The sequence below is a fragment of the Lycorma delicatula genome, chromosome 3 (genome assembly GCF_047948215.1).
Source record: "Lycorma delicatula isolate Av1 chromosome 3, ASM4794821v1, whole genome shotgun sequence".
NCBI lineage: Eukaryota > Metazoa > Arthropoda > Insecta > Hemiptera > Fulgoridae > Lycorma > Lycorma delicatula.
In genome coordinates this window covers 186,846,586-186,872,244 of record NC_134457.1, presented here as the reverse complement: position 1 = coordinate 186,872,244, position 25,659 = coordinate 186,846,586, and the positions used below count along the sequence as shown (strand labels likewise).

The following is a 25,659-nucleotide window of genomic DNA, read 5'->3' as shown; positions in this document are numbered from 1 at the left end:
CGACGTAAAACGTAACGATGAACAGAATGAACAGTAATGATTAACAGAATCATTACGTAAACGTAATGATTAATAGAATAGAATTCACTCTCCATCAACAGTTTTCTGGAATTTGAAAAATTTCTATAATCATCTTGGCGCGAATCCCGATCCATTTTTCTTATTTGTCTTTGTAAAAATAAAAAAAAGTAGGGGCAATACACTCACAGTGTAAGCAATAAGTTGTAAACGAGTATTTTTCTAAACTATTTTCTGTACGGCAAAGTCCAAGTCATTACAAAAGAAATAGCGATAAACATCAAGGAACGATAGGCAAATACTGTGAATGATTGTGGTAAAACCACGGTCGGATAAATACAACTAGATTTTTTCGAAGTATGTCCAGACCGAACGAAAGAAGCACCAGAAATAATCAGACTTCTTTTAGAAGGGAAATTTCAATGCTTTAAGCAAAACAAGTAAATGTTTTTTTAAGTTTTAATGACATTGTGTTATTTTTAAACAGATTTTCAATGTTAATCGTTTGTTGAAAAGTAACACCAGACATTACGTCTCGTAGTAAAGAAATTAAACGCAAATTTATTACATAATAAACCGGTAGCAAATTTGCAGTAAATACTTTATTTGAAAAATTATATTACTCGAACACGATCTTTTTTTAGTTTTTTAATTTATTTAAAAACTCTAATTTCAATTTGTTTGCGGTTGGAAAACATAGTTACTCCTCTCTAAATGAAAATAAAAAATTAAGACAAAAAGGTAGCTAAACGACTAAGATATTAATGTTTTTATGAAAACTGCAATCTGAATAAAAACTTACAAAAATTTGAATCGTTCCAGAAAAAGGTATTTGATCAAAATGTTCAAAAATAATTGTTACAGGAGAAACCACACAAAGAATTAAGATTTAGAAATAAAATCGAAATATAATTTACTAGTATGACAGCCCAAAAAAATGTGAATGAAAGAATCGTATTTTTTCGCTTTGTTCGTAGTTTTAAACGATAGGCTATAAGTTGAAACGTACACAACTATGAGGCGCAATAAATAAATAATGGAGTCCGATCCAACACGAAATGAAAGATTAGGATGCAATATGTACTGTTTAAATAATAAACTCTATCTTTCGTAATTCAATTCATTAATCAATTTTCCTGCAATAAAGGGTCATATGTGAAAAGACTAGGTCAAAGAGATAAAAATAAATGACAAAGGTCAAGCAAGACATTATTGTTATAGGTCAACTCGTACATAATACATGAGCGAGGGAGACTGTTACAAGAAGTGCAGTAATTATATTACTCGACATGAATAGGATTTAATTTCAGAACGATCAACATACTCGGCTTATCGTAATACTTTAAACGAAAGTATAAATGAAACGACTAAAAATAACAATTTATATTTATTATTAGAACGAATCGAAAATAACAACAAAAATTTTCAAAAGAGTTTACTGAATGAATGAAACTACCGCTGATACTGCTGTTACTGAATAAATTTTACAGAAACTTAACCTTAAATAAAACACGGACGTGGAAATGTGATAAAAGACAATCTTACCCTGTAAATGTCATGTCTAACCGGGATACGATCCAGAACCTTCCAAATGAAAAGAGAATACAGTACCACTCTACCAATACATTTCGTAATAATTACTTGAACTGACTTTAAAAATTATAGAACTAAATACCGGACACCAACATTGTCAAAGATGTCAATGTTAAAATATTTTACTTTCGTAACAGTTATAGTATAGTTTATGTTATGCTGTATAACGAGGGGGACGTATTCTCCTTGTTAATCGAGCCAAAAACCATTCAATTTTCCACTATTTGGACGCAGGCTATAAAACTTAAGAAATAGCACAAAAAAGATAGCGCGCGCGCGCGTGTGTGTGTGTAACATATAAGGGCGCATATGTTGCCATTCACTTGGATTAATAACACGAGATTAGTTGGATCAAAATCTTCAAATTTGGCAAGAGTTGACAGTTGGAAACGATACGATGTGATAAACAGAGGTCAGCAATCAACAACACCTCGGGTCATTTGTTGGGAAAATACGAGTATATCAAAGCCACTGGAAATTTTTTTTAATTATTATAAATATCAGAAAATGACATTTTAAATCTAGATTCAACATAATTATAATTGTTTATTTTGAATATTCTGAACAGAATTACTAAACTGAAACAGAATGTTACTTAAACAAAATTAAAACTGAACGCAAGCAAAAGGATAGAAGAGAAACAAAAACTGTAATCTACTTGAAATAATATCTTTTACTAATTTATTATCTGTGTGTATATATATATATATATATATATATACACACAGATAATAAATTAGTAAAAGATATTATTTCAAGTAGATTACAGTTTTTGTTTCTCTTCTATCCTTTTGCTTGCGTTCAGTTTTAATTTTGTTTAAGTAACATTCTGTTTCAGTTTAGTAATTCTGTTCAGAATATTACTGTTAGTGATTCTTACTGTTAGTAATTCTGTTCAGAATATGATTTATTCAGTTAAAGATATGGTTTACAGAGTAGTGAAAGCGTTTCCATTTCAGGAAGTTGAATTGATATATTTGTATATACATGTATATATATATATATATATATATATATATATATATATATATATATACATGTATATACAAATATATCAATTCAACTTCCTGAAATGGAAACGCTTTCACTACTCTGTAAACCATATCTTTAACTGAATAAATCATAAAAATTACACAAGTTGTTTGTTAAATGCAACAGCCTAGAGACTGTATTTCTATATATATATATATATATATCAAAACTAGGAATCACATGATGATACAGTATTGCAATTCCACGAATAGTAGTTAAATCTACTTTAAATTATATCAGGAGATATTGATTATTATATTAATACTTTTTTCTTTTTTTTTACGAACTTAGTTTTACTTGATCTCGACACATTTGAGTAGTATGAAATTTACAAACCTTCAAAATCTAACAAAAATAGCATATTAAACGAAGCACTACGCAGAATGAATTTTAACTGATTCGATTTAACGGGTTCCTAAAGTTTTTAAAGACTAATACCATTAACAACAATGCTAAGGAAACTCCGCTGAAGACAGGTCTTCAGAAAAACAACTCCAGTTAATATAAAAGGGAATCTTTTAATAATTTTAAGTTAATATCAACTTTCGTGTTAATTAAATAAATAATAATAAGCCATAATAGTAAACAACTGAAAATAACTAACAAAGAATGTCTGGTACACAAGTTTGACGTTCCAATAGAATTTATGATGGAAAAATTGTCCGTAAAATAGAATATATCTCTGTCATCCCGAAATCAGTAAAAAATACTGTTTTGTACAGAAAAAAAATAATAAGTTTGAGACTACAAAAATAGTATAACCATCACATACGAACATATTCAAATAAGTGTCGATATCTACCTAAGTAAAACACTATATTACTTAACCGGTTTCTGAACATTCCCAAAAGCTATACGAAAGATTAATAATTCAGCACTATGAGACCAGTTATGCTTTTAACACTGACGACTGCTCAATAATATCCTCGATCACCATTCTGATATCAATTAGAATACACTCTGGTCTGGCGATCAACGGAAGAAATAAGCTACGTGTGCGCTCACTACACAAGCGATGCAGCTGCTTACGGACTCCGAATCAAGAAAGCTGCAGTAACTATTTAGACAACTCCAGAACATCGAAATCAGTCGATGAAAGTTATAATTCGAAGAACTACGAAGATTATGGTTGACTAAAGCCTTCCTAACCCTGGGCCATTTTTCAATCTTAAAAATAAATAATAAAAAGTATGAAAATTATTATTTTAATTATATTCAATCGCTATCTGTAAAAGTATGTTTTAATTTCATTCTTATAGCATTTAAAAAATAAGGAAAGATAATTCAGAAGAACAGTCGACTTTTGCTGCGGAATGATTTGAATCATTGATGTTATATCACTGTGCAACTATTGGTAAAATTTTATTCAGCGACATTAGTCACTGTATCTTTCTACTAACAAATTTACAGCACTTAACAATTATACCGAGTTAAGAAGAACCAAAAGGATAACCGGTCGCCAGAGAATGCTTACCTCAAAAAGTACTTATTTTGACAGTCTCTATAGATCAAGAATTAAATTTAACGCTTTTCAAGGAAAATAGAAGAATACAAAACCTAATAGCCGGTCGAACTAGAATCCCGATCGGCTGATATCGTTTTTTAAATAAATGTTAAACGAATCGAAATAAAATTGCTTCATTATCTCGACTGTATTTTTCTATACTTCATCTGTTAGACGAAAAAGACAATGCAAATTCAAACAAATATACAGATAAAGAAAATTAACAAATAAAAATTTACCTGTGCAAAGTACTCAACATCATACACTACTGGGCAATCAAGTCTTCTAAAATAAAAATATTCATTTTTAAAGTTATATAAAAAAAAAATATTAACTTGAAGAGCATTATCATACTGAAATAATACAGCCAGCAATTTATTAATGAGTATTGTAATCAATAATTTGAGTATATTTCCCAAAAAATATCAAACCTGTAGGAATATAATCATTAAATCTGCTTCGTTCATTTCTCGTACCAATTTCATAACTTTTGTAACAAGTATGCAATTCTCTAGGTGTTCCATAGAAATTTACTTCTCAGATACAGCCCCCCATATAATTTCAAGTTATTGCTCGAATTAAAAATACCGCTTCTGTGAACTATGAAGACCCCCAGCAAGCAACAAAATTCCACTTCAAAAAAAAAAGACTTAGAAATCTTTTTATCAATGTAAAAGTCCACGATAGTAATGGTAAATATCAGGTATGAAAATGAAATTTTATGAAAAAGATACTTTTCTTTAATCCACGACCCAGACATGTCTAAACTAACTAATTAACCACACTGGAGCGCGCAAGGGCACGAACTGTTCCAGTCGGGCCTATTCATGATGAAAAATTACTGCTAATTACATTTAAGTTATTAGATTTTTGAATTAATTAAAGAAACTTTTAGAATGCGACTCGATACACCGCTCAAACAGAAAAAAAAAATAGAAAACTTGTGTCAATATTTAACAGATCTAGTATCTAAATAATGACCAAAGTTAAAAATTGTATTTCTTAAGGAGATAAATAGACCGATTACATTTATTAAAGTAATAAAAATATCCATAGTACATAATTCAGCCTCCATACTAATAAAGGTTCCCTATGACAATTTTATTTAATTAACTAATAAAAAAATTAATAACATAAATCATCTGGAAAAAATGCAATAAAAATTGAATATATTTGATTTTCAACAGAAAAAACTACAAATTTATACATAAGACTGTTAAAGATATTACTACTTTTGATATAAGACTGAATGAAATTCAAGGTTGGAATGATTAATAAGTAATAATCAGCTGGCATGAATCAGTAGGGTTACGTTACCAGTATTTAGTGAGCAGTGACTCACTGGAAAAACTACCTTTTAATAGAGTGAACGATAAAATTAATCAACATACCATAAAGTTAAATTTTCCCTTCAAATTTAATTTTTTCTGATGAGGTTTAAACTTAAGATAAAAACGTTTTTTCAAGTTTCTTCCTTAACCTTAACGCTAATAATATCAAGTTTACATGCACTACATGCAAGTATATGCACATACATATTTTACGTGTAATAAAGCTTTTACAAAAATAATTTTCACTACTCATTTCAAATATCGACTTTTTTAAATTAAAATCATAAAGATAATTTTAATTCAAAAAACGACAACTTATTCATATATCTCAAAAAAGAAAAAAATATATATTGCGCACGTCTGCGCAAGAAGACCGACTTTTTATTTTATTTTGTTTCCTTTTGAAAAAGTATCAACTCGATCTAATCAAATTTTTTTTTAATCTTTTATCCATAAATAAAAACACACACATCAAAAACGCACTACAATGTACTATAATTCGCCGAATAAAATTTCTAATAATAGATACCCTAGATAAAGAAACGTCAACAATCCAACTTGCAGCATCATAACAAATCAGCTTCTAACTTGCCTCGCTCAAATTTCTTCGACCTTAAATTGAACGTTAATGAAGGATGACTCGACCAATCTTCATCAAATTTTCACATGCACAACTTCAGATACACTAAAACAGCTTACAAAATTTCAATGAAATTGATGTAGTAGTTTAGGAGATTTTCGAGCGACTAACATAAGCCTATAAATAAAAATATAAGGAAACCACAAATTAAGTGAATGGTATTTTCGTAATCTTCATATCTCAAAACATAAACAAAATTAATTTTTATCCCCACTCACACCATGCAACCGAAATTATTACCGTACTTTTCTTCGAAAATTCTGTAAAAGATTTCACACCTTCATTTAGTTCGTTTACAGTTTATGTGAATGCAGCAATATAAAATTAAAAAGTTCAAATATAAAAAAATATAAATAAAGTATAATATAAAAGTTAAAACTATTCAAACAATAAAAAAGCCAAAGTAAATATCAAAGGCTTTAATTTTTTGAGATAATTTAAACTGCGTTGCCTTTCGAAGTAAATCCTAAGCAAGAAATTGATAAAAAAAGGTTAGGAGATTAACCTTAATATTAAAACATTCACAAAACATTTTTCATTAAGATTTTATGAATTTCATTTGTCCATCTTTTTTTCTGTAGAATATATAAAATTTATGAATGATTCTAATGAAAAATGAATTAAATTCTTTAATTCTGTATTAAACCCGATTCCAATTGATAAAATATGCTAATATAAGTAACATTATTACACAAGACAAAATTTAATACGCACAAGTATAAAATATACACCAACTACAGGGTCGGACGAACACTCCGTTAGTCCGTACCCCAGCACGGAGTAAAAAAATCGAGAGGAGCAAAATTGTAAAACAAAATGAGAGAAAAAAATCGCAACGGAGTTTCTGAAAAGAGAAATTTTTTAAAAAAATTCTAAAAAAACAATAAACAATCTAAGTTTATGACCACAAAACTTTCAAGGCACTACTCCAGTAATCTATACATAAAAAAGGCAATGTCTGTGTGTGTGTGTGGGCGCGCGCAGAGACCGCTGCACCTACAGGTACAAAATTTGATACGAAGGTGGCCCAGGACAGGAGCCGAAACACCTCGAAGCGATTTTTTCGATTTCCGAAGTAAAATATTCGTTATTCAATGTTTTATCAATTTTTCGTCTTTTTCAGCGAAATTCCGTACTAAAATTGTTCAAAGTCCGAAAGTTGAAAAAGTACAGAAGATTTTTTTTATAACACCTGAAACGTTATTTAATACCTTCCACAACGAGACCAATTTCAAATCTGTACGATAATTAGACGCGTAATAAATTAAAATAAGGTCAACTTTTCGGACAAAACGCTATTTTCCCGTAAAGTCTGTTTGTAAATAGCGGTAAAAACTTTACTACCTGTCATACAAAATCGAATTTTTTTTAGAAAATATCATCAAGAGCTGACTTTCAAATAAAAGAAAAATTATTCAAATCCCGACGAGAAGTCCGTTTAAATTTTTTTTCCGAAGTCGTAAATTTTAAAAATTATCAGCGTTAAGCATGTTCTGAATTATACTCCTGTTAACTGTTTTTTTTTTTTTAATGAAGTATTTTACGTGAACTGTTATAAGTATTTGTGTCAATTACTGAGTTACACTGTTGTTTTTTGGACGTTCGCTAAAAAATGTAAAAAAGACCATGTACCTTTTTTTAGAATGCTTACTTGTTCCATAAGGGTGCAATTTTTTACTTTTCCAGGGAGAGGTTCAAACGCTAAATCCGACCCTGCCAACTAACATATTCCATAGAAACTAATATCATAAAATATTCGCAAATAACAACAAATGTAATTAGAATAATGCTTTGTAGAGTGTCGGGAGATGAAGTAATATAATTCTAATAAACATTAGCAGACACAAGAACCAATAAAAGACAGTCGTTATAATTTCAAAGAAGAAATCTACACTGCATTAAACTTTTGACTAGCCAAAATGATTCACTAATAAATACACAAAGTTGGTAAATATTTTCACATTAAATAATCAAACATTTAATTAGAATTTAAATTTACTATACTGTTTCAATAAATTAGAAATACCTATCAACAATAACGGATGTCGATAACTATGCTAGTTAGATAACTGTAATTTTTTTCAACTATTTCCTACAAAATTCTAAGATAAAACTTACTTCCAAAAATTACTGACTAAAAAATGTACTTAAGATATTGTTTGTTAAATATTTATACTTTGCCATATTTCAAATATAATTTTCTAGTTAGGTTAAACATTAGATAAAATCTTAATTTTCTGAAGAAACATTATCTCATTACCGAGAAAATTGTATTTCCAGGGGCTGGTATGTACTCGATCAACAAAATAAATTTTAATTAAGAGAATTTTTCTTACTATGTAAGAAAACCTACACATGAAATATTGATGATTCCATCCTTGGCTCTTGTAGTGAAAGGTTGTGTCTTATTGTGCTCTGTGATTGTGAGTTGTAACCAGTCCTGCCAGGTGTTCAACAATTCTTCTACCTGCGTCGCCAGACAATGTGAGAAGGGTCTGCTAGGATATCAGCCGGGCGGCCAGCTACCTGGATTACAGGCCAGTTACATTAAGAAAAGGATAATCCTTTTCTTAATTTTATTTCTATTCTATTCAAATTTCTATAATAATGTAAAGTGAACTCTTGTAGTCATTACGAACACATTAAGTTAATAGCCTATTATTATAGGACTATTGTGCTGATTTAAAAATAATTTTATTTTAAATTGTTTGATATAATCTGTACCTATTTAGGTCTACAGGTTATATCTTGTTTTGATTTTTCTTGTCAGTGATTTTATTTTGCAGCAAGTGTACATTAAGAAGTGTTTAATTAAGTTTAATTTTAATTTTTAAATTTTATTCTTTATTTTTCCTCAATGGAAGGAAAAGTAAGGCCTGCCCCACCCCGTTCTCCCACCCCGGAACTGTCCGTCGGTGGAGAGGAAAGCGGGTCTGGCGCTAGGAAGCGCCAGAAACGCCGGGACTCCGCGCCTCCTATGGAGACGGAGCCCGTAGCGGGCTGCAGCAAGGCTGCAGCAGCCGCCAACCCGCAGGCTGATGATGGGGCCCCATCACAGCCTGCTACCGTCAGGCGGGAGAAAATCCCGCCAATAATGCTGGACTGCCCGAAGGAGTGGCCAGCATTAGCGCGCGACATTAAGTCGCGGATCGGGGGGCGCCTGGTGGCTAAAAGCACCGGGCTCTCGATAAGGCTGCAGCTGGGCAGCGAGGCGGATTACCGGGCGGTGCAGAGTTTTCTGCACTCGAAGGGAATCGCCTTTCACTCCTTTCAGCTCCCGAAGGACAGGGAGCTGAAGGTGGTTATACGGGGAATCCCCTATGGGGCTGCCCCGGAGGAAGTAAGGGAGGAACTGACCTCCCTTGGCTATGAGGTGGTTTCGGTTAAGAAGCTCCTCACAAGGGACGGTCGGGAAACCCCGACCTGCCTGGTGGCCCTTAAGAGGACCCCTTCGGCCCGGACCATTTATGACCTTGGCAGTATTTTTTACTGCAAGGTCGCAGTGACTGCGTTTGTGTCACGAGGGGGGCCACCCCAGTGCCACAGATGCCAGAAATTTGGACACTCGTCCAATTACTGCCAGAGGGCCCAGCAATGTGTCAAGTGTGGTGGGGACCACGACACTGCCACATGCGTTAAGCCGCGTGAGGAACCAGCCTCATGCGTTAACTGCAAGGGGTCTCATCCGGCTAATTACCGGGGTTGCCCCTATTATAAGGAGCAAGTCAATAAGGTCAAGGGCATTAAAAAGCCCGCGACTGTTGACGGCCGCAGCTGGGCCCGTGTTGCCGGTGGGGGAAAATCAGCCCCCAAACCGGAGGTGCCGGCACCTGTGGCCAAGGCGGTAGTGAAAAAAGGGGAGGTACCCTCCCCAACACCCGCCAAGCCAAAACCGGCGGCGACCACCAAGAAGGTGGTGAAACAAAAGGCGGCGACAAAGCCGGCCCCGGCGAAGAAGGCCAAGCCTTCCTCGACGGGAAAGGCAAAGCCTGCTCCGGCTGGGAAGGCCAAGCAGGCTGTTAAAAACACCGCGGCCCCTGTGGCCCCGCGCCCCACCAAAAGGGCGGCCGCGCCAAAAGGCACCTCCAGCGGCAATCCGAAACCGGCTACCCCGTTGGAGACCACTGGCATGGAGTTCCTGTCGCAGATGACAGTGAAGGATATCCTGCCACATATCATGATGGTTTTGCCACGCCTGCTCCAGGCAAAATCTCTCAAGGACTGTATTCAGTCCTTAATAGAGTGCCTCATGGCTGTACTGTCCAGGTATGGTTAGGCCCACCCTCAGACTCTTGCAGTGGAACGCCAACTCAGTAGTAGGCCGGACGGAGGAACTATGCCGTCTGTCCGAGGATCTACTGATAGACGTGATACTGTTGTCTGAGACGTGCTTGAACCCAAACAAGCAACTGACCCTTCGGAACTATTTTACATATAGGACGGATAGGCCAGTTCGACCCGGATCTCGCACCTCTGGTGGAACTGCGGTTTTAGTCCACAGACGCCACATGCATACGCGCGTTGTTCTTCATACAAACGTGATGGAGCAAACGTGTGTGCATGTGGAGCATCTGGGCACGGTGTATCGGCTGGTTTCGGCTTATAGCAAGCCGAACGACGCGGTAACCGGCGCAGATCTGGATGCCGTGCTGGAAAATTGGGATGGGCCCATGATACTCATGGGCGACCTCAATGCCAAACACGTGTCATGGAACAGCATTCTGACAAATCCGAATGGCAGATTGCTGTACGAAAGGGCGAGAGCCCGCCGCTTGGTCGTCGTAGGCCCTGAGGTGCCCACGTTCGTGCATCGCTCAGGCAGATCTAGGCCTGACGTGCTGGATATCGCAGTCATGAAGGGGGGTACCCTCCCATTCATGATTGAAACGATAGAAGACCTCAGCTCGGACCATTCCCCTGTCCTGTTGGAACTAGGTCAGGCAGGGGGTGGCCGAGATCCCCCGCCTATACCCCGAAGGTCAGTCAACTGGAAAAGGTTCTACGAGACCCTCCAGCGGGAGTACAGGCCGGTAAATCCTGAGCTCCTGAACACCCCGGAGGAAATCGACGACACTGTCGGGCGCGTCACGTCGTCAATGACCGAGGCCCTGGCAGGCAGTTCATCGGCCAAAACTCGAGCAGTTGTTCGAAACGACCTCCCTCCTCATATCTCCGAAGCCATAACGGAGAAACGACGACTGAGGAGGAGATATCGAATCACCCTGTCCCCCGCTGATAAGCGGGCCTTTTATAATCAAACGGACAGGGTAAAACAACTGCTGACAAGCCATCGAGAGGATTCGTGGAACAAATACCTCGCCTCGGTCTCTGACGACATCTCCTCGGTGTTCAGGTTGAACAGGAGACTGCGAGAAGGGAAGAAGCCTCGCCATCCGGTTGTGGGGCAGCGAGGTTTTCTTGCATACTCGGAGGCGGAGAGGGCCGAGGTATTCGCCGATACCTTGGAGGAGCAGTTCACTCCAAACCCCCCTCCCTCCCCGAACGACGAGCACACAACCGAGGTGGAATCCTTTCTTGTAGATTATTTCTCACAGGTGGAGGACGCCCCTCTAGAGATTGACCAAGTCACTGAAGCGGAAGTTTCCGCAGCCATTAAGGCCACAAGCCCCGACAAGGCCCCGGGTGTCGACGGGATCAGCGCCCGTGCATTCCGGAACATACCGGCCTCCGTGATTACAGCAATTTCGGTGATATTCACGTCCATTTTGTACGTTGGATATTTCCCGAATTGTTGGAAAACGGCCAAAGTCGTATGTTTACCCAAACCGGGGAAAAGTTTACTTTTCCCACGGAATTATAGGCCAATCTCCCTGTTACCGGTATTGTCTAAGTTGTTCGAGAGGATTTTTCTCGAAAAACTGAGGCAATACATGGAGGGAGAAGTGCGGCCCGAGCAATTTGGGTTCAGGGAGGGTCATTCAACCACCCTCCAACTGGTAAAAATAATAGACGACCTTGTCGGAGGCCTGAACAGGAAACGGGTGACTGCAGCCGTTTTTCTGGATGTGGCCAAGGCCTTTGACAAAGTTTGGCATAGCGGGCTGCTTTATAAGCTAGCGCGATCGGCGATCCCCTACCGCTATGTCAGACTGATGCGGTCATACCTGCTAGACCGACATTTTGTCGTGCGCGTAGGGGAAACGATTTCCTCCACCAGAGAAATAGCCGCTGGGGTTCCCCAAGGAGCAGTACTTTCCCCGTTCTTGTACACTTTGTACGTGAACGATATGCCGCTGTCGGAAGGGGTCAAAACGGCCCTTTACGCAGACGACACGGCATATTTCTACGAATCCGCAAATGTGGATTACGCGGTCCGGAGGCTCCAAAGGCAGCTGGACTTAGTGGAACCGTGGCTCGACATGTGGAGAATCAGGGTCAACGGTGAAAAATCGGTGGCCGTGATGTTCACATGCAAGACACGAAAACCGACCAGAGAGCTGGAAATCTCAGGGGAGAAAATCCCTTTTGAGAAAACAGTTAAGTACCTGGGGGTGGTGTTGGACAGGCGGCTTACCTTCGGCGAACATGTAAATTATGCGACCCGGAGGGCTAAGGCCGCCAGAGCCTCACTATACCCAGTGCTGAACAGTGCCAGCCCATACCCACTGGCAACTAAGCTTCTCATTTTTCGGCTGTACGTACTGCCGATTCTAACATATGCTTACCCGGCATGGGGGGCAATGTTGAGCTCCTCGCTTCAAAAGAAGATCGAGGCCGTCCAAAACATCGCGTTGCGGACGATCTTTGGAGCTCCGTGGTTCGTCAGGAATGCCACTCTCCGATCTGATGCGAGATTTCAATCCGTGTCCGAGGTGGGGGTGGCGCAGGCGCGCAGACTGTTCGGGAGAGCGGCTGTGTCCGAACACAGTCATCTTCGGGACATCTGCAGAGAGGACCCAACTCCGACAGTTGTAAGGAAGCGGCCTCACGCCGTACTGGACGAACCACCGTGATGGTGCGGTGCGGTAGCCGAAAATCGACAAACCAGGCTTAGGGGCCTCCATATCGCATGAGCCATAAACGGAATAGTGCGTCAGACGCGTTTCCGGGGTCGCGAGTGAATAGTTTTTTCGCGAGTTATATAGTTTGAAGACTTCAAATACGGTAAGTCGCGCACAAAACAAAAACGCGGTCTAAAAATTTTTTTTTTTTTCTTTTTTTTTTTTTTTTTTTTTTTTTTTTTTCTCGCGTGTGTTTTGTTCTATTTCTCTTGTTTCAGAAACGGGAGAAACGTGGATGTGGAACGACGCGTCGTGCCGTCTCATCCTGCCAGTCGAAAGGAAAGTAAAAATTAAATTTTTTTTTTTTTTTTTTTATCTCGTGTGTGTGTTCTGCTTCTTTTGTTGCAGATGCCAACAGCCACCACAAAAACAAATGGTTTCTTCACTGCGGCCACGCGGTCCCCCCAACCCCTTCTCAGACACACGCGTGTCTGAAGGTTAATAATTACGTGGAGAGAATAATTGCTGTTTACTTCTTTCCAGAAAATCGCCGCCCCAAAACCGCGATCGCGAATAGGTATCACCATCTGTAAGTTAAACTTACAGTAAGATAAAATAACCCAGCAATTGCGACTCCTCCGGAAAAGGGGACACATTGCTCCCTCCCTATAGCTAGTGCCCCGTTGTGGCGTATTCCTGCTAGCCTATTAAAGAGTTAGCACCGAAAGGACTTCAGTGGACGGTCTGAAGGGGAATTACGTCGGGAGGACAGGCTTTATAAGCCTAGCCTTCCGCGGTCGGCCCATGAAATGGGTTCGATAACGCTGGTTTAACAACGGATTGGAATGCAATTAAATCCGTCTTAAATTCACTAAAATAATAATAGACAAAACTTGAAAAATTAGATCCGAGATTAAAAAATAACCCTTTTAAAAACAAGCCCGACTAGAAAGATCCAGCAGCAAGGGACTCTGTCCAGGTTCTGCGATAAAGTAGGGAGTAATAGACTCCTGCCAACTTTGCATTCCATTCCATTCCAAATATTGATGACCTTGAAGGCCCAGTCAGTAGCATCTTCCAATTCAAGAATCAGAAGTCTGATGTTGAGCAAACATCTAGACTTTTATGGTAACTGCCTTTTAATATCTCCCTACCGATAAAATAATAATTTTAGCAATTAAAATAATAATCTGATTCTCTTGACTAATGTGGACGGACACATTTACACAATCTTTAAGGATTCACAGATAATAAAAATGTATTATAAATCTAAAACTCGATGGCCATTTTGATCATTAAAAGATCATAAATAATATATAATAGTTTAGAATTAGTATATTAAAAAACCAAACGACAAAAATAAAACGAAACATAATAATAAATAAACAACACTTATGAAATAATAAGAAAAATATTCACACTAGGATTGGCTAAAATGATACTTCACGGTTTTTAGCAAACAATTTTATTTTATAATTACAGATTTCAATAACAGTTGTCACAACTTTCTTTGTAAATAAAATAATAAAAAATGACTGTACAAAATATATGTAAAAAAATGAAAAAAATACTAAGTAAACTGGGCCACAACTCGGCCACTTAAAATGAATAAAAACATCATCTGTATCTCTAAGAATTACTTGACGTAACTGGTTTTTCTTTCAGAACATGCTCTGATTTCATACAACAAAATGTATCACTGCACTTATGTGCAAACACTATCTAATGCACGTAGTTATAAATCAATAAAACTGGTTACTACAGATACTCTCTTAAACATACATGTATGTATATATATATATATATATTTTTTTTTTTTTTTTTTAATATATAAACAAGTGCAAATGGACTTCAAAAATATTAAATAAAATGTACAATCAAAAAAGAATTCATAAACAATCACACCATTCTCTGATCAGAGCAAAAATCATTTAAGTAAAGAGATTTAATATGACATTAATTTGAAAATTTTATAAAAAATTACCATATCAATTTATAAAAATTAGGCCTCTTTGCAGTAGAAATTTGTTTGTCCTAAAATAAAAACAAAAATCATAAAACAGTAATAAGAAACTGAAAAATAATTTGGCTTTTTAAATTAGTTTTCCAGATATTATTAAATAAAAATACTTAACTAAAAGACACAAACAAATGTTTCCTTATTTTTTCTCCTTAAAAAATAACAATTTTATTTCAAAATTATACTACCTCTCAACAGACAGTGCACCCAATCACAATCCATTAATTCATCAATCCAGATTGATAACAACCTAAAGGTACATTCATAAATAAAAGGTACATACATCTACCTATAAGCCCAAAATCGAAAATTCTGCAAAAGATATTCAGGGATATCAGACGAATCAATTTACTAGCAAATGAAATTAAACAGAAACATACATTTATTTGTTCCTGACAAAGATAGTACACAACCTTGATTTCTTAAGGCGGTCGTCCATTTGTGCCAACTTGACAGGCAGTAGTGAAGCAACTTCCTTAGTGTTATGCGATTTGTCTGGGACTATGCTTCCCATCTAGAAATGGCACAAAAAGCCTACTAGTGGATGAAGATAATTCAATAAATTCAGGTTCCTATAATCTAATCTAAAATGTTTAACTTGATTTGAACCACCCACTTGTAGTAGCATCACAGAATATATTATAAATCAATCTTCACTGAACATAAAATTATTTTTTTTATTACTACTGTTTATAATTCAGTTATCAGCTACTAACATTATTGACTATAAATTAACAACATCAAGTAAATTGGTTTCAAAATTAATTATTCTACATTAAATTTTTATGATAAATTTAACACTGTAGAGATTTCTAACTCTGGTAATACAATGGGTACAACTGAGTAAACATATTATAATTTATTGCATATACGGGAGCATAAAAGTATGGCAATCAAAGGCAAATACAAAAGCTAATATCATCATCCCACTATATAAAACTTCAATGAAAAAGTTTAGAAATTAAAAAATCCAATTTAAGGCTGAAAGATTACAACAGATTCAATTATTTATTTTCACTGGAATACAAATACAAATAGTTGTTTTGATAGCATGATAATACTTCTGACAGTATTCCAGCACTGTAAGTACAGAAGTAAATTAATATCACTACTGGGTAAACCTAATGTTTTAATAAAAAGAAAGACCACAAAAATTATCCTTAAAAACACAAGGAGAAAACAGTTTACTTGTAGAATGTAATTAAATAACAATAAAATTGAATATAGAGAAAAAACTACAAAAAGAGATAATTCTACTTTCAAATAAAACTGAAACCAATGTGATTCACAGAAATTTGTTCAGATGAAAATTAACACAAACTTACTGCTAGTATAAATTTTCATATAAAATTAGTCAGATAATAATTTATAATTTTAATCTTAATTAATACATACAACCAAAAATTACGAATTAATATAATACCCATAAACAAACTATTTCTTAATTTGCTTAGCCCTATTTCAACGAATTGATTCATACAGTGCTTGAAGTGTAGCACAGCTTCATTGATTAAGGCAGTTTATTTCTTGTTCAAATAGTTAGTGCAACCATAACTAGTTTCATCTCTGATTCACTAGGCCAGGATGTGTTAATCAAACCCCAAAACAAAATATTATGCCAAGGTATTATTTTAGTATTTTTAGAAACATAGTTTACAGAGTAACTAATTTAAAGGTTCTAATTAAGGATAAACTTTTCTACCCAACATTACTATTAATAGTATAATAAAGTTAAAACTGATTACCGAGTTTCAAGCAACAATGATACTGAAATACCAAGTCTCTCTGCGACTTAAATTAAATTAAATTATTAATTCCTTTATAGAATTGATGATATTCTATAAAATAACAGATTGTGAGGTAAGGGAAAGTTTATTTTGATCTTTACACAGGTTTTTTTTAAATTCACAAAATATATTTCTTTCAAACTGGATTCAACAAATGGGAACCTTAATGATTTATTGGCTTGAGCATGAGAAGCAGGGAAATACCTATGCAAAAGAGTAATCTACAAAGTACAAAACAATTTCATTAAAATCAATTAATATTACTCACATTATTATGTAATCTAAATGCAAAATAATTATTTATTTAATATCAGATGAGAGAATAATATCAAATTTACAAGTTTAAATTAGGCTAATAAATTAAAATTAATTATACATTATATGCTGAAATAGATCAATTCCCAATATTTGAAATAACAAATTATTTTTAATGTAATACTGAAGTTTCAAACCATTCGATGACTTAATCAAAATTATATCATCAGAACTTGTAAAAGTTCTGAAGATACCCTATAAATAAGGATATTCATCTTTAGTCATAGATGATATCAACGAGAAATGATTTCCCACAGAGTGAGTCACTAAAAATGAAATTACATTTGATAGAAGATAAATTTGAACTAGATGAAAAAACCATAAGCCTGAAAAAATCAGCGGCAGTAGAGCAATGTAATTAGAAATATAAAGTGTCTGAAATGGTACACCAATCTGAAATTCAAAGTTCTGATTCTCTTATTATGTAAGAGAGAGTATAGGGAATGGTCCAACAACAAAATATACAATCAAGCTAAATGAAAAAAAAAAACCTAAAAAATGCTTTCTAAACCCCCAAATTGGCTTTATTTCTACTTTGAAAACATGTAAGATATTTTATGGCTTACATATATAAAATATTAGAATCATAATGAATAATGGTTAAAATTAAAATCAGAATATTTATTTTATAGATTTCATTGATGTTATCAATAAAAAAACCAGGCCTGTAAAAAACAATGTTTTTTTTTTACAGAACTCCACGATTAACTCTCAAATTTCAAATAGAATTGGAACATAAAGAAGCTGTAATACATCCTAACAACCAGCTTTAAGTCTTACTCCACTGTTTAATAACTAAAACATTAAAACAAGTAAACAGCAACTGGATTTTTGCAAAATAAAGGTAACACTACTTCTGACGGCAAGCTCGAATTAAATTAAATATTAGTTTATTTAAAAATAAAACAGTATTTTAAATATTTGACAATAATTGTATTAGCAGTATTTTGGGGGAAATGTATTACACTTGTATGTTTCAATTTTAATTAGAAAAATATTAAATTAAACTTAATTCTGAAAATCAGTCACTCATAGAACGTATCATAAATTTTGAAATTGATAATCGCATTAGCTTTACTTTTATAATAGAATACATACTTCACAGGAAATAATGGACGTTGACATTTCATACTGAAAGTTAGGAAGTAATAAATAAATTTCAGGTTAAAATACTTAAGTCAAATGATTAATATAAAAATAACACATACTTCTCTTCCAGAAACTCCTCTATATTCCACGAGAAAACTGAAAAAGGCACTTAAAACCATATGGTGTTAACAAACTCTTCTAAATGGGTTATGTTGTCTAGACACACACATAGAAAATTGCGCACAAAAAAAAAGTTGAATTTCTGTACGGACGTAAAAAAATATTACTAATACAGGAAATTTAATTGCACTATTGTTTCTTAAATTCACGGCAGAAACAAATAAAAAAAACCACTAAAAACTGTAGATCTCATTCATGGCGGTGACCTAACGGAAACCTAGCCTAGATCGATGTGGAACTGAAAAAGACATTTTCAACTTCTGCATTAACAATGAACTAATAAAGCAAATAACCGTAATGTTCAATATGAAAAAATTTCACAAACATTATTAATTACTTACCATTAAACATTCAAAAAATACATTTAATCACAAACACCCTCACATCAAACAACTCCATCGCTTTCCACTATTGGCGACACTGACGTTGATGCCATCTAGCAGAGATGAGAGAAATCTCTACTTTCTGTCAATTTCAAACATCAAATACCGCGGTCAGTTCGTAGAACCGTTATTGCAGATGACAGCGACCATAATGTTCATTACAACTTCATTTTTAATAAAATGTAGTTGAATTTTTTGGGCAGAACCATGTGTTTTAAACAATCTTAAAATATGCATAGTAAATCCAAACATTTAGATTCTATATATTTTAAATGAGTTATTTTTATTAAATATTTAAAATTTGATACATGAAAATAGTAAACAAAAAATAATTCACTATTGGTATGGTATTAATGTAAGTTATTTGAGTAAATATTTGTAAAAGTCAAATGGACTGGGGAAAATTTAGAATTTTTTTTTCATTTACAATTATTAAAAAATTCACTGACAGTAATGTTCCTATAAAAGAAAATATGTTATATTTTAAATGGTTCAGTAAATTATTAAAAATGGCAATAGAAGCATAAAGGGCAAAAGAAGCACTTTTCTTGCAACCCAAGGTATTGTTGAGTTGCATTCAATATTCGTTATCTAGTTTGAAAGAGGTGGATATTATTATTTTGTAAGAATAAGTGACCATTATTTTAAGAAGAGATTATACATCGTAAATATAACACAAGAATAAGTCAACATTTTAAATATTGGTCAACATGATTCATACTCATAGGTGCCAAACAATTATCTGTCAACCCATTTTTGTATCTTTTTGAGGAACTCCCAAGAAAGAGATTACATTATTCTTCAGATCGGAATGTACACAAGCATAGTTATTGTTTTATATATTAGAAATAAGAGTTTCAATAAAAATTTCCTTTAGAGAAAATCAACATAAGTTGATTTTAAAAAAGGCTTTAAATTTAATCTGACTTTTTTAAAAATGTTCATTGCCAAGAAAAGATTACTTCTGAATAAGCTAATGTAGCTTATACCATTCCATAAGCTGGTTACACAGTGACATTTCTATTATTTACAGTTTATCAATTAATAATAACAATTCTAATTTATTATAGACAAATAATTCAAAAGAAATAAAATATGTTATTATATTTTCACAAAATTTATTCAAAAAAGTACCTTCCTCATGTGTACACCTGCAAATACTATGTACCAAAACAGCTGTTGTGATTTTTTTTAAATTCTAACATATTTTATTTTGATGGATTTTCATCAAATAACAGCTTCATCTACCAATTATAAAGATTTGCAGTTTAAAATCTAGCAAACTAAAAATTTGTAACCTGTATTATACACTGGACATTTATCTAAATATTTAAATCATACGTAAGCAACTGATTAAACTAATAAAATGTATTATTTTGACAAAAACTAGCATTAATCTTTTTGTTAAATGGAATATTATAACAGCAATCTTCTCCACAATCATAATTTTTTACAATACATGAATCAGATTGGCATTATTTTTTCTCTCATTAGTTCACCTTCCAGTAATAGATTTTCATTTTTGACGATTGTTTGAGATTCAATCTCATTCCAACAGTGCAACCCAAACATCTTTAATAGTTTACATATGACTTCCATCATTCCTCACGCATTGTTACATTTTCTGGTTTTATATTTCACTGGTAATGTATTTACTGTTAAGTATTTGAAAACTCTTGATTTTGTAGATTAAACTTCAATATATGAATTCCATTGAATTTTATTGCTAAATTTTTAATTTGGCAACATCTTGTCATGTAAACTATTTTTACTTTCCTGGCATCACAGCTCTAGAGCTATGCTGGAAGAAGTAGAATATGGTAATTAGTCAAAAAATGGGGTATGGGTTTCATGACCCAGGCACCCCCCAAAAAAGTGAGGGTTATATTCATAAATCCATTGGCTTTTTTGAAGTTTAATAAATTTTGACTGGATAAACGATTTTGATAAAATTTGACACAGAGACTTGTGTAAATGGCGCAATTTGTTGGTAAAGGTTTGGGGTGGGGTAGATAGTTTCTTGTGAACAATTTCCTCAAAATTTTGCAAACGTAACCCCTCACTTTATGTCAAGCTTTTTTTTTTTGTTTTTTAACCTCCGGCTCCATCATTAGGCATTGCTTCAGAGGATGAGATTAATGATTTGTAGCGTGTGTGAAAATGCCATGACTAAATGGGATTCAAACCTGGAACCTCCGGTTAAAAGGCCGAGACACTACCACTCGCCTTACGTTAAGTTAAAACATGCGTACCTTACCATTAAAAAAAAAAATTGGTTAACTTCTCCCCTTCCATAAAATTACCCAAAAATTTATTGGACAGTTTTTAATTGATTTTTTTGTCTTCCTAAGCATAGTAGTAATGCAAGTGGGCCAAAAAATACTTTGGGAGAGCAATATTGCAGGTGAGGCAGCCAATCAAAGTTTAAAAATATCAATTTTTTAAACATTTTTCATTTTTTTTCCACTATATAAAAATAAATAACCAATGCCAGGAAAGAATATTAAGTTTGTTGTCAGCTTTTTTCATATTTTCAAAACATCATCACCTTCTGTAATGTTTCCTGCACCACAGTCATCAGCAATTTTCTGCACAGATTTAACATATTTAATCATTTTGTTGTTTTTAGTTTCATCTCAATTTTTTTTTCTTCTCTTAATATATGTAAATCTTAATATTACTGCAATAAGAATATAATAAGACTGGAAATTAATGAATAATAATTAAATGACAGCCGTGTCATGGACAAGTGCTACCATGGTCAATATAGTGGAGCTTCCATTGGGGCAATAACTTGTCAGGGGCCCATTTAAAATTTAAAGTGTTAAAGATGTAACTAACTTAAATCAACAACATAAAATAATTTTTTGTCTGAATGTTAAATAATCAGTTTGTTAGACAACCAGTTAATGTATGGTATTTATTTTCAGGCTGATGTAATAAGAAATAAATTTAAAATTACTTTTTTCTCTTACTAATGACAGAAGTTTTTAATTAGTAAATTAACCAATCTTCTTTCATATTAACTGTACAAACTACAATTTAACTGTTATTATAATTTCTTTTGCTATGAAGTTTATAAAATGCAACTCTGTAAGATGATCACCTATGGTTTCAGGAAAAGCAAGGAATTAAATAATAAATTATGTGGATTCTGGATAATCAGAACACTTTGTGACCAGGACCATATAGCCCTATTAAACATTAATAAAAAATGAGATTACACAAATACAATACAATGTACATTAATTATTAAACATAATTTAACACTTTATTTCTAATAGAGTATTAAAGTTACATAAACATTATAAACGGTTTTTTTACTCTTATACCATTAATAAAAATCAAAGCTTACTTAACAAAATAGAGGTTTGATTCAAACTAAAGAGTGCCTTTTATGGTCAGTACAATACAAAAATATCTACTTCAATGTCACTTATTTGGTAAAACTTTCCTTTCATTAGTTGGCTTTCCACAAATTGCAGTTCTGCTAGTAGCTTCCTTCATTGCCTTCTTGTAAAAAATTCTGCTTATAAGTCCATCAATGAATTTTTTTGCATTTTGTATAGATAAGCATTTAACTTTTCAGGTAGGTGTGTCTGCATAATCTTCAATTTCATCCAGTTCTTCAGTAATCTTTTTGATTATTTCATTTTCATTTCAGCATTTTATTTTTTTGTTGACTTTTGAAACTTAAAAATTTTTGACTTGCTGCTGGAAATAAGTGTTAGCATTATCTTCAGTATCAAATATTTCAGCATCTCATCAGTATAGACTTTCAAATCACATTTAGCAAAGCAATTTCTGAATGTGTTACTTTTTATTTTTTCCCAACTATCAGCTACGAACTGAATTAATTGCCTTCAACAAATTAAGATGTGCGCCAAGATCTTTAGGGCAGAAGAAGTCAACAAATTTTCTTCAATTTCTTGTAAAATGTAGCTTTTATTAATTTCGTTTGGTAAATAGATTTAAAATTTCTTATTATTCCAATTCAAGTGGTTGAGCAGGATCTTTCTTGATTTTTGCTTAACTTGTCCTAACCACTCAGCCAATCTCAGAAAATTGTCATCCATGTTTTTTTTTCTTGCACTGGTTAAGAAGAAGTTACCTCCCTCCCTACAGCATTTAGGCAACGGTTAAACAACTTGCATCACTAATAAAACTGTGTTATTTTACGAATAAACTAAAGAAACACAACTACTGGACCTTAAAAGTGAGGTTTTGAGTCATTAAACTGGTATGATTTTATATGAATTATACCAATATATTTCTGTTTTACAAAACTGATCCATTTAAATGGCTGCCCCAAACAACTGGAGTTGACTGAATATGTTACGTAGCAAAATGTTTTGTTATCTGAATTAACTAAAATTGATGATAATTTGGATTCATGAATTTCATTGAAGTAACTGTATTTTTAGTTTCAATGCATATTTATACAAAATAATGATTAATTATATTTTAAACCTAAGTTCCATGAAAACATTTATTAAAATAATTAATTAATATAACTTATTACAAAATAGTTGGACTGAAATTACTATGCGCAAGCATGTTGAGGATAATATTAATTAAATGAAACAAATGTTATATAATGTGTTATTTTGTTAAGAATGTTAATAAATATTAATTATAAGAAAACAAATGACATTTGTTTCATTATTTTAAATTTATTTGATTTTTATAATTATTAAGCTAACTCTTAATTAATAAACTCACCATTATCTTTAATTTTTTCTCTTTCTCTTGTAGCAATAGGCCAGAAAGTGGAGATTCCTTTTTGATTTTCGTATAAATAAGGCTTCAGACTTTTTCAAAAAATCCCTATATTCAATGTTTGTATTCCATAAAATTAAGATTCTAGTTTAATCTTTTTATAGTTAATAATCATGTCAATCCCAATCTTAAAAAAAAAAACTTTCCACACTTTTTATTATTTATGTTTTAATGTTTTTAATTCTCTTACATTGTTTTAACTTTTTTCAGGTTTTTAATGTCTTTTTTCCAACGAATATTTATTCACGAATAACATCTAATATTACAACATAATCTTTATCTGAATTATAGAAGACATAATATCTTATGTAGAACAGTGTCTTTCTGCCAATAACAAATGCAACATTTGAATGGTGGAGAGGTGAATAACCAAACAATGGTTAGTACTCTCTTTCAGATCTTACGAACATATAACATACTGTTATATATTTTTTTTGTCATTTGACTGGTTTGATGCAGCTCTCCAAGATTCCCTATCTAGTGCTGGTTGTTTCATTTCGATATATCCCCTACATCCTACAGCCCTAAGAACTTACTTTACATATTCCATCCCTCCTCAAAAATTGTCTTTAGCTCCTCTTCCTCAAGCTACTCTAAATTCCACCGATTCATTTGACACTTTTTCTTCAGGTTTTTAAACCCCAATCTACATTTCATTATCACTAAATTATGGTCGCTATCAATGTCTGCTCCAGGGTAAGTTTTGTAGTCAACGAGTTGATTTCTAAATCTTTGCTTAACCATGATATAATCTATCTGATACCTTGCAGTATCACCTGGCTTTTTCCAAGTGTATATTCTTTTATTATGATTCTTAAACTGGGTGTTGGCAATTACTAAACTATACTTCGTGCAAAACTCTACAAGTCGGTCTGCTCTTTCATTCCTTTTGCCCAGCCCATATTCACCCACTATATGTCTTTCCTTGCCTTTTCCAATGCTTGCATTCCAATCTCCAACTATTATTAAATTTTCATCTCCTTTTATGTATTTAACTGCTTCATCAATTTCTTCATATACACACTCTACCTCATCATCATCATCATGGGCGCTTGTAGGCATATAGACGTTAACAATTGTCGGTTTAGGTTTTGATTTCATCCTTATTACATTATCTATCGCAATGAAATACTCTACAGTCTTCCCTATCTTCTTGTTCATTAGGAAACCTACTCCTGCCTGCCAATTATTTGAATCTGAGTTAATTATTCTAAAATCACCTGACCAAAAGTCGTTTTCCTCTTCCCACCGAACCTCACTAATTCCTACTGCATCTACATTTTTCCTATCCATTTCCCTCTTTAAATTTTCTAACCTACCGACCTTTTTTAAACTTCTAACATTCCACGCTCCGACTCGTAGAATGCTATTTTTTAATTTTCTGGTGACCCCTTCCTTAGCAGTCCCCACCCGGAGATCCGAACGGGGAACTAGTTTACCTCTGGAATATTTTACCAAGGAAGGTGCCTCCATCGTTGCTATATGAAAATGGAGAGCTACATTTTCTTGGAAAAAAAAGCAGCTGTAGTTTTCCATTGATTTCAGCTGCACAGTACTCAGAGGGCTGAGTGATGTTGATATGGCCGTTTAAGTAGTCCTGACTCATGTCCTTAACAACTACTGAAAGAGCTGCTGCCCTCTTTCAGGAATCATTCCTTATGATTGCACCTTCGGTCCAGCTACTCTGTATCACTGAGCACTCAAGCCCCCTCACCAACGGCAAGGTCTCATGATTCATAGAGGGAACTACATATTGTAGTTCAGTTTTTCTCCATCTAAACTATTTTATTCTACTTTACAGACATTGTTTTTTCTGCAATGATTTGATTGAAGAGGAATTCAGACAATGTAAGTTTGGGTGACAGAGCTGTTATTGCAGTATATAGAAAGTACATCAATGAGTTTCACTGCTTGATCAAATATTATTATGTAATTATGGATAATATTAATTATATACTTATTAATGTTAATATTTCAACTAGAACTTTGCTCACTTGTAATTAAGTACAACACAATCTTTTAATCA

The 25,659-nt window shown here is 33.8% G+C and overlaps 1 protein-coding gene and 1 long non-coding RNA gene across 3 annotated transcripts in view; one reads left to right on the top strand and one right to left on the bottom strand.

The window, feature by feature from the left end:
• Positions 1-18,939, bottom strand: part of Arf6 (ADP-ribosylation factor 6) — a 154,043-nt gene extending 135,104 nt beyond the window's left edge. The window contains exons 1-2 of one of the 2 annotated variants that reach the window (XM_075361208.1): positions 18,813-18,888; positions 18,411-18,709 (exon numbers count right to left, since the gene is read on the bottom strand). The gene's annotated coding sequence lies outside the window, so the exon portion shown is untranslated. Of the gene's footprint in view, positions 1-18,410; positions 18,710-18,812 lie in introns of both variants that reach the window. The other variant, XM_075361207.1, reaches the window with a different exon arrangement.
• LOC142322295 (uncharacterized) lies at positions 16,634-25,630 on the top strand. The gene is made up of 3 exons (XR_012755815.1): positions 16,634-16,723; positions 17,897-18,046; positions 25,435-25,630. It is a non-coding gene; the product is annotated as an uncharacterized LOC142322295 (long non-coding RNA).
• Positions 25,631-25,659: the final 29 nt, after the last annotated feature.